Source organism: Odontomachus brunneus, unplaced genomic scaffold (genome assembly GCF_010583005.1).
Source record: "Odontomachus brunneus isolate Ranch 3 - 2012 unplaced genomic scaffold, Obru_v1 Obru_scaffold_002, whole genome shotgun sequence".
Lineage (NCBI taxonomy): Eukaryota > Metazoa > Arthropoda > Insecta > Hymenoptera > Formicidae > Odontomachus > Odontomachus brunneus.
The window spans coordinates 5,130,432-5,140,227 of record NW_022639452.1 but is presented as its reverse complement, the minus strand read 5'-3'; positions in this window follow the sequence as shown (position 1 = coordinate 5,140,227).

The window sequence follows — 9,796 nt, the reverse complement described above, 5'->3', positions numbered from 1 at the left end:
GGACATTTCGAATTTGCACTGTCGTTTTGTACAGGCCGAACTTCGGAGCTAAACTGAAAACCGGTTCTGCTCGATGCCAGCGCCAACGGACCCAACGGTTTCGACTAAACGTAACAATAGAAATAAAAGCCATCTACCAGGGGTGCGTTCCAAAACCTACAGTAAAACTATAATTACATCTCTATACGTTTTGGATCGCAGCCCTGAAAGGTAAAATCCCCGCTCCGGGTGAGTATACCTGCTGCGTGCTATTAGAGCCTCGACGCTGCTCAAGAGATTTGTTGCGCTCGGAGGCCATAACTTCCGAACGGCTGCGAATTTCGATTTAAAACGTTGGGAACATATTCTTACAATGTTAAATAAACATTTTATGCAAAAAAAAAAAATTCGATTTTTTGAAAGTTCTAATTGGATTTCCCCCCTTAAGGCTTCTAAATTCTTTCATTGTCTATCTCATTGTCAATAACCAGAAACAAAAAAAAAACACATTCTAAAATCATGCGAAATATTTTAAAATAAAAAAATATATTATAATATATAATTATGAAACAACATTTCGCTTAGAAAACTTACTATACCACTCAATAATGTATCGCTAATTAATGTGACAGAATCTTACGAAGAGATATGTGAAATAAATGAATATATGACGTTAATTTATGGCAAATTATTGATTTGTAAAGCAAAAAGAAAATATTTGGACTATTGTAAAGATTTTCTTGATCGATTACAAGTGTATATATATATATATACACGTTATATATATATATATATATAGTGTATATATATATATATACGTTTTATGTATATTATATCTTTTTATATCAACATATTTCGCAAGAATTTGTGACGCACACTTCCTCACTTTTAACATTATTAAAAAGAGATGGACGTTGCGACAGATATGCGAGAAATCAAAAGTCTTAATGTAATATATATTTGTACAATGCGGATGATAAATCATATTTGTTTTTATTGATAACATGCACTCATTTTCTGTGTGTTTCTTTTGCAGCGTTTCTATGTGTCACGGTCTGCAGGCAGAAAGACTAAAATATTACATAACGTAAGAAGAACACACGTAGAAAGTGCACTACAACAAAGTACATGCTGAAATTGGTAATATTTATAAATGTTATAATATGGTTTGTGTGGCATATTTAGAAATATTGTTTAAATGTAGTACATCATGCCGAAGGAACTTCAATATTTAAGTAAAAGGCGAAAGAATCAGATATTTAACCGCGAATTGACTTATTATAAACATTTTAAATCATTACATTCAACCAATGTGAATATAACATCTAATCCAAGAATCGAATACGATAACATCTAATATGATAGAAACAAAAAATAATATTAACAATAGTTGTACCTGTGTAAATGACATATTTAATGATAATAATATTTTGCCTGAGAATGGTAACGAAATGAATGAATCAAGTGTAGAATCACTTTCTGATATAGAAAGCAATGAAGAACATAGTATTGAAGCACACGATTATAATTTTAATGTAAGTGATATCCCAGATTGTAGCAATAAGACGAGTTTAGAAGAAAGATTTAAAAAAATTAATCACAGAACGAAATATTGTGCATGATACAGCTAACGAGTTACTCACTATTTTAAGGAAACATGGCCATGTAGATTTGCCTAAAGACGTAAGGGTATTACTTCAAACACCACGCGAAATGAATCTGCGAACATTAAATCTCTGGCTAGTGATCGCTATGTATATTTTGATCTTTCATCTACTTTAAAACGATCCAGAGAAACATATTCAGAATATATTATAGACTGAAATAAAATTACATATTAATATTGACGGTTTACCAATTTCAAAAAGTTCTGGCAGTCAATTTTGGCCCATACCTGGCATCTATTGAAAATATTGACACATATACATCACCTTTTATAATTGATATTTATTATGGCAAATGCAAACCTAGCGACGCTAACGAATTTTTATACGACTTTGTTAATGACTTTCTTTTGCTTTCTAACAGGCATTATTGTTTCTGATAAAAAGTATCGAGTAACTCTTAGTGCAGTATTATGCGATGCCCCAGCGAAATCATTTATAACATATACGAAAGGTCATACAGGATATTTCTCTTGCTCGAAATGCACTCAAGAAGGTGAGTTCGTATACAACAGAGTTGTTTTTCCAGAAATTCATAACACATTATGTACAAACGACATTTTCAAAAATCGTATACATAGTGAATATCACACAGGTGATCCGATATGAGAAAAGTTTAGCATTGGAATGATATCTCACATTCCCCTTAAATTATATGCATCTTGTCTGCTTAGGATTGTTGCAACTATGGGTCAGAGGAAATAGAAGCATTAGATTATCTCCAGAGACTGTACATTCAATTTCGCGTTATTTAATTGCATTGAAACCCTATATTCCAGCAGATTTTGCAAGAAAACCAAGAGATTTAAAAGACATTGATAGATGGAAGGCTACAGAATTACGGCAATTCGTGCTTTATACAGGAATTGTTGCCATGAAATCCATATTACCTTACAAATTGCTACCATCACTTTCTTTCTCTAAATGTAGCTCTCAGGATATTAACTGATCAGCAATTATGTGTGCCTTTCAATGCTTATGCGAATTCGTTGCTATTGTATTTTGTACCCAATTACGGAAAGATTTATGGCAAGGAATGTCGCATAACGTTCACAATTTGCTACATCTTTCCAATGATGTACAAAAGTATGGTTCTTTAGATAACTTCAGTTGTTTCAAATTTGAAAATTATATGCAAAAAATTAAAAAAAAATACATCAGTCGGGAACAGACATTCCCTAGAGGAATTGTCAAATCGCCTTTATAAATAATTACAGCTTCCTATTCAGTCATGTAAAAAAACAACAATATCCGATTGTTGTTTACAACAAAACTAATGCTATTATGTCGAGTTTAAAAATTTTAAAACTGGAACTAATGAATCTGATAACTGTGCTATACTTCGTGACAAATCTATAATATTTATCTTGGATATATTTAAAGACAACTCTATCTGTTATATTCGCGCAAAACGATTTCTAAATAAAGTCTTTCTTTGATATTGACCATGCCCTTCAGAAAGACTAGGAATATTTATAATATCAAATATCGTAGATACAATTACAATTTCAGTAACAAATACAACAGAAATGTATAAAAATTAAAAAGTTTGATGACATTGGTTCTTATGTTACGATACCACTGCAAGCTAGTAATAATTAGATGTTATATATTGTGACGTGGCAGCCGTGGAGGCGCCCGTCTCAAGAACCCCGTACCGATTAGTGAAAATGTTTATCGCGTGCCGTGTCGCTAACGGTTTTTCGAGACCTTGCCGAGTATCGCGTTCCGTCGGATTGTTTGTTGTGAATATTTAGAACAAAGCGAAGAAGCGATTTTTGCGAGCGGAGCAGATGCGAAGGTCAGCGCGTCCCGAATTTTGTGCCCCTCGACGTCCCTTGCCGGCCATCAGGACGAGGAGCGGAGGACATCGAGGAGGGAGGATGCAGCGGATGCCAATTAGCGGAGCCCTCACTCAGGTGAATCGCACTCTCGTACTTTGTGATTAAAATGTATTATCGCGAATTATCGGGCGCTCAGCAATAGAGAAGATTCTATCGCTGAGAAGCTATCGTAGTTATAATACAGTATCGCGCTTAGTCGGATCAGCTGTATTTACTTTTAGCGAAGCAGCCGTCGCGAGAAACCCGGCAGGAAAAAACGGGAGAGCCAGGAGAGACAACATGCGAACTCCCGATGTCAACAATGTCTCGAGACGAAAAGTGTCTCGAGACAATATTACCGAAATCTGCCGATTCTCGACGATCGACGACCCCAGGACGAGGGGGGCAGCGACGAGGGAGGATCCGCGAGGATACGCGATCCTCCCAGGAAGAAACAGCTGACAGCCTTGCCGCGACCATTGCCGCGTAAAGATCACGTCCCGACCACTACCGATCGTGTGTGAAAGAGAGAGAGCAGAGAGAGAGAGCAGAGAGAGAGAGGAGTGAGGGTGCGAGAGAACAGAGTGAGATAGTGCGGAGCGAGAGAGGACGAGGAGAGAGCGAGAGAGAGTGCGGAGCGAGAGCGGACGAAGGGAGAGAGAGTACGAGAGAGAGAGGATCGCCGCCACTACCGACCTCGCCGCCGTTATCGCCGACGCCGCCGCCGACGCAAGGGTCGCCACCGGATAATTGTAAGACTGACCATCTGCTCAAAATTTGTTTGTGTCGCGCACCGTATCGTATCGTGTCGTGTCTCGTCCGCGGAGTGGTCGCGCGAATAAAGAAGGCTCGCCCGAGGAAAGCGTCCTCGGGCTTCGTGTACCGTTTCACGTATTGTACCGTCTCGCGTATAACGACTATCGGGACGTGCGAGAGTCCCCGAATAAACTTCTCATTATTACTGACATCGAGCCTAGTGATTTCGCTTCCTCCAACCCATCCCGTCTCCGACTTTAATTTAATAGAGCTACCGGTCCCGACGGTTCCGGGACGCGCATCTTTTGTGATAATTATTTATTCTCGCGTATATCGAGGTGGTGCGGCCTTTCCGTACCTGGCGCCCAACTCTCGCGAAGATCTTAGTGGCGTGTCCGGGAGCCGACGGCAATTTGCCGACGCGGCGAACAGGCGACTGTTTGCCGTCGCTCGCGAGAAGTTCCGTTCGCGAGTACCGTCGCAATATATGGATTGAATGTTTATATACATATACGTATGTTTACCAGGTGTAGAAGTATGAAACCGGAATTCCCCTATAAATGGTGCCAGCGTTCAGTTTAGTGACCGTAAGACCGCTACTGCCGCGCTATTATATTCTCCTAACAGCTGACGAATATTGTCAACAAACATAACCCCAACTTTCATTCTCTAGTATATTTTTGTATAACCTTAAACATGTCACGTTTCGAGCCTACTAATGCTGATTTGCGGACAGCATTGATTTTCTGTTATCATTTAAAGAAAACTGCTGCAGAATCACATCGAATGCTTGTCGAAGCTTACGGTGAATATGCTCTTGGTAAATCTCAGTGTTTCGAGTGGTTTAAAAAATTCAAAAGTGGTGATTTTGACGTGAGGAACGAAGAACTATGAACTATGAACTATGAACTATGAACTGCTGAAACCTGGTCAAACCGTCAATACTAATCGCTACCAACAACAAATGATCGATTTAAATCGAACATTGACTAAAAAACGACCAGAATATGCAAAAAGGCAACACAATGTCATTTTGCTCCATGATAATGCCCCATCACATACAGCAAAACGGGTCAAGGAAACGATCGAGTCGTTCAGTTGGGAATTACTACCGCATGCGGCTTATTCTCCAGACTTGGCTCCGTCCGATTATCACCTGTTCGCATCGCTAGGACACGCTCTCGCTAACCAACGCTTCGATTCGTATGAAAATGTGGAAAAATGGCTAGATAACTGGTTCGCTTCAAAAGATGAAAAGTTTTTTTGGCACGGCATTCATAAACTGCCAGAGAGGTGGGAAAAATGTGTTCAAAACAGTGGAAATTATTTTGAATAAAGTATTATTTATCACTTTCGAACAACAGACGTCTTATTTGTATAAAAAAATTCCGGTTTCATACTTCTACACCTGGTATATACATATGTGTTCCGGATGGAATAGGTATGTCCGTACAGAGCGTGTACGGCGGGCGGCCGTGCCTCAGGCGCCGCTCGACTCGCAGTCGCCGGTCTCCCACCGCCAGTTCGCACCGTTACCGCGACGCGGCGACGGCGTCAGCCGGAGCCGTTGCTCACGGTTAAAATATAGTTAGGCGCCGCGTGAGACTACTCGAGGCCTTCTTGAGTGCGCGTGCACGTTGACTCATTGCCTCAGAAGAGGTATTCTTTTGCACTTCTGCATTGATCTCCATTGCCTTTAGAGTGTCTGAGACACGTTGGCTTTTTTTGGTAGGAAGTAGTTAGGTAACTCCACGGATCTCCATCTTCTCGATACGACCTGCGTTTGAGAGAAGGGTTCGCGCGACCATTTCGGATTACCTCAAAACCTCCACCGCGGTGGACGCTTCCCTTTGCGATATCTCACGTATTGCAGATATCGTGCATCAGTTCGACAGAACGCATTACTGTCGGGCTCACGACTCCGCGCGAGTCTTAGTTCTCTTCGAGAACTCCGCTGCCAGGGACGCAGCGTTCACGCGAGCCACGCTCGCTATTGCTCCGCTGCCAAGGACGCAGCGCTCACGCGAGTCACGCTCGCTATTGCTTCGCTGCCAGAGACGCAGCGCTCACGCGAGCCATGCTCGCTATTGCTCCGCTGCCAAGGACGCAGCGCTCACACAAGCCACGCTCGTTATTGCTCCGCTGCCAGCGACGCAGCGCTCACGCGAGCCACGCTCGCTATTGCTCCGTTGCCAGTTGCGAACCACGTTCGTCACTGACAAGGGAAGTTGCGGACCGTTCCCCCCCGATTTTGATGCGCTTTGGATATGTTGTAGAGCATCAAAAAGTAGTCGACACGTATTTTTTTTTATCGGCCATATATTGAGTTTAGGGGTTGAAACAGCCCCTTGAAAAAAAATGATTTTTCCATTTTTATTGAATATTTCCTAAAATATAAGGTATATGAAAAAACGTTTCCTACAAAAGTTGTACAGTATTTAACACTCTTTGAAACAATATATTAAATTTTTTCAAAAACATCAAATTTTTGAACCCCCCCCCCCTACTTATTACTTTTGCAAAATTTGTTAGTTTTTGTAAGGACAAAAATTGTACAGCATTTCATACCAAATCGATCCATATATAATATTATAAGGTGGTCTCGATTAAATAGTTGGAAAACGTCGTGATAATATCGTGCTATACGCGTCATGCCGTTCAAGTAGATGGATACTGTAGCTAGATACGTTACTGTAAGTAGGGGAATGTAATTAATTGTAAAAAAATAATACATAGACAATTACATATATTTAATGTATAATGTTTACAATTTATAATGTTATTATAATATTTTAAAATCATATAATTAATATAATATTAAGAAAAATCGATAGAGGATTTATATACACAGAAAATAAATGTGTTTTACTTATGGCAATATTATGAATTATCATTCCTCTTTGGAGCGTTTCATGATCACATGATTGTGTTGCGCGAAGCGAACAAAACCTATTTTTAGTACTAAACAGTAGTTGTTGATGTAATTCGATTTTCCTCTTTGAGCACGGGACTGTAGATAGTGTATGACTCATACACATGATATATGATTATATCATGATTATATTATATGATTTTAAAATATTATAATAACATTATAAATTGTAAACATTATACATTAAATATATGTAATTGTCTATGTATTATTTTTTTACAATTAATTACATTCCCCTACTTACAGTAACGTATCTAGCTACAGTATCCATCTACTTGAACGGCATGACGCGTATAGCATGATATTATCACGACGTTTTCCAAATATTTAATCGAGACCACCTTATAATATTATATATGGATCGATTTGGTATGAAATGCTGTACAATTTTTGTCCTTACAAAAACTTACAAATTTTGCAAAGGTAATGAGTAGGAGGGGAGGGGTTCAAAAATTTGATGTTTTTGAAAAAATCTAATATATTGTTTCAAAGAGCGTTAAATACTGTACAACTTTTGTAGGAAACATTTTTTCATATACCTTATATTTTAGGAAATATTCAATAAAAATAGAAAATCATTTTTTTTCAAGGGGCTGTTTCAACCCCTAAACTCAATATATGGCCGATAAAAAAAAATACATGTCGACTACTTTTTGATACTCTACAACATATCAAAATCGGGAGGGGGGAGGGGGACAGTTCCGCACTTCCCTTGTAAGTCGACTTAGGACTTAGTCGCTGCCAGGGACGCGCACTCACGCGAACCAAGTTCTCTGGTAAGTCGACTCAAGACTTATATGTCGTCGCATACGCGACTCAACACGCGAGTTATACTCGCTTCTAAGTTCCAGCGAGACTTAGCCTTCGTCGCATACGCGACTAATCACGCGAGCCAAGCTCGCTGATACATCTCAGATCAAAACTCAGCCTCTGTCGCACCAGCGGCACATTGAGCTAAGCCGCACTCGGATTTGACTTCCACTCTCACTAGAGGAGACGAGTTACCGTCTCCATATATCGAGAGTATAGTATCCTCCGGAAGGGAGATTATTTCCCAACGTGGAGGCGCCGGGCAACTCTACGCGTGTCCTAAGCAGGACCACGCCGTGCTCTTGCACACAAGAGCACACTCGCACTTTCCTCACATCATCTTACGAAGCTCCTGGATAGGAAAGCAACCAACGGTAGCAGCCGACGACTGTTCGACGGCATTACGAACTAGCCGCTCGTTACTCAAGGCTGTTCGAAACAATATGGATTGAATTTTTCATTTCTGCATTATATGAAATTTATATATCGTGAGTATATATTTCTTTTGCCTTAATATTAAATACTGGAAATGGACAAGTATTGAACGGATGTCTAATTAATGGATAACAACATTGTAAAGGTGAGTTTATGATATTTTGACATATGAAAGCTTTATGCTCCATTTTATACAATTGAAATAGAAAACTAAAAATTTGGACAACCGATAATTATCTTGATACAGAAAATACAAAGATATAGTAATTATCTGTATTAATCTGAATTTATAATAGGTATAGTAAAGCTCTTAGCTTTAAGAAATAGATCAATCGAATATGAGAAAAATAACCATATATGATTGCTCATTTTGTTAAAGTTAAAAACTTACTATAGATCGGGACTTACTATGTCTGCATCTACTAATATGCCTTTGTATTTAAATAAGCCATTAAAAAGTCAGCACAATACATAGAAAAAATATTTTTTTTAATTAATGTTAATAATTTAATGATTCTTTAAAAAAATTTTTTTGTTCTATTTATTTTTGTATTATAATTCGTCGTATAGCTTATTTAAATACAAAAACACATTAATAAGTATAAGCATCGTAATATTTACTCTATTATTGAATTTCGTTTTTATAGTGTAACGCTACACTCGCGGCTCGTGCAGCCGGTTTCACTAATCGAGTGCAGCGACAAAAATGTGTTGTACTCTTCGCGCCTCGGCGACCGTTCGGCAGATCCGGCGAGACCCGACAGCTCACACGAACAAAACTAAGCTCTAGATGGGCGCCAGGTACGGCGGTCCGTACCCACAAAAAAAAAGTATCAACACTAATTCTTACTCTAAACGGTGGTCTCGCCGATGAGGACAACTTGTCCTCCACCCGAACGGCTCGCTCGCACGTCCGGCAGCTCAGCCCTGCTCTCGGTAGAGGGGCTGGTTCGCGTGATGTCGGAAGGATTAGTGGTTGGCGGGTACTAAAATAATGAAGACGGATGTTCTCTATTCGAATTTATTCGACGGTAGCTAATTATAATGATGGGATGTTTTGCCCGCGTTCACACGACAACAACTCGCGTAATTTTCTGTAATTCGGCAGCGATTCTTACTAACACAATATAAATATCCTTGCTCGCGGTCGCGATGCTGGTCCTCGGCAGCTTCGATTTTCGAGTCGTGACCACGAAGGTCACGACAGCCACGTAAGGCTTTCGGCGGTGTGTTCGCTCGATCTCTCGTGCACGACAGATAATCGACAGCTCGCCGGTCGGGTTTTACACGATGCGCGGAGCTCCTCCTTTCGCGAGAGGAACGTGAACCCTGGCCCTCGCCCAGGGTGGACGGCCGAGCCCCAGTTCCCCGACGCCGCACCGCTCCGCGACACTAAT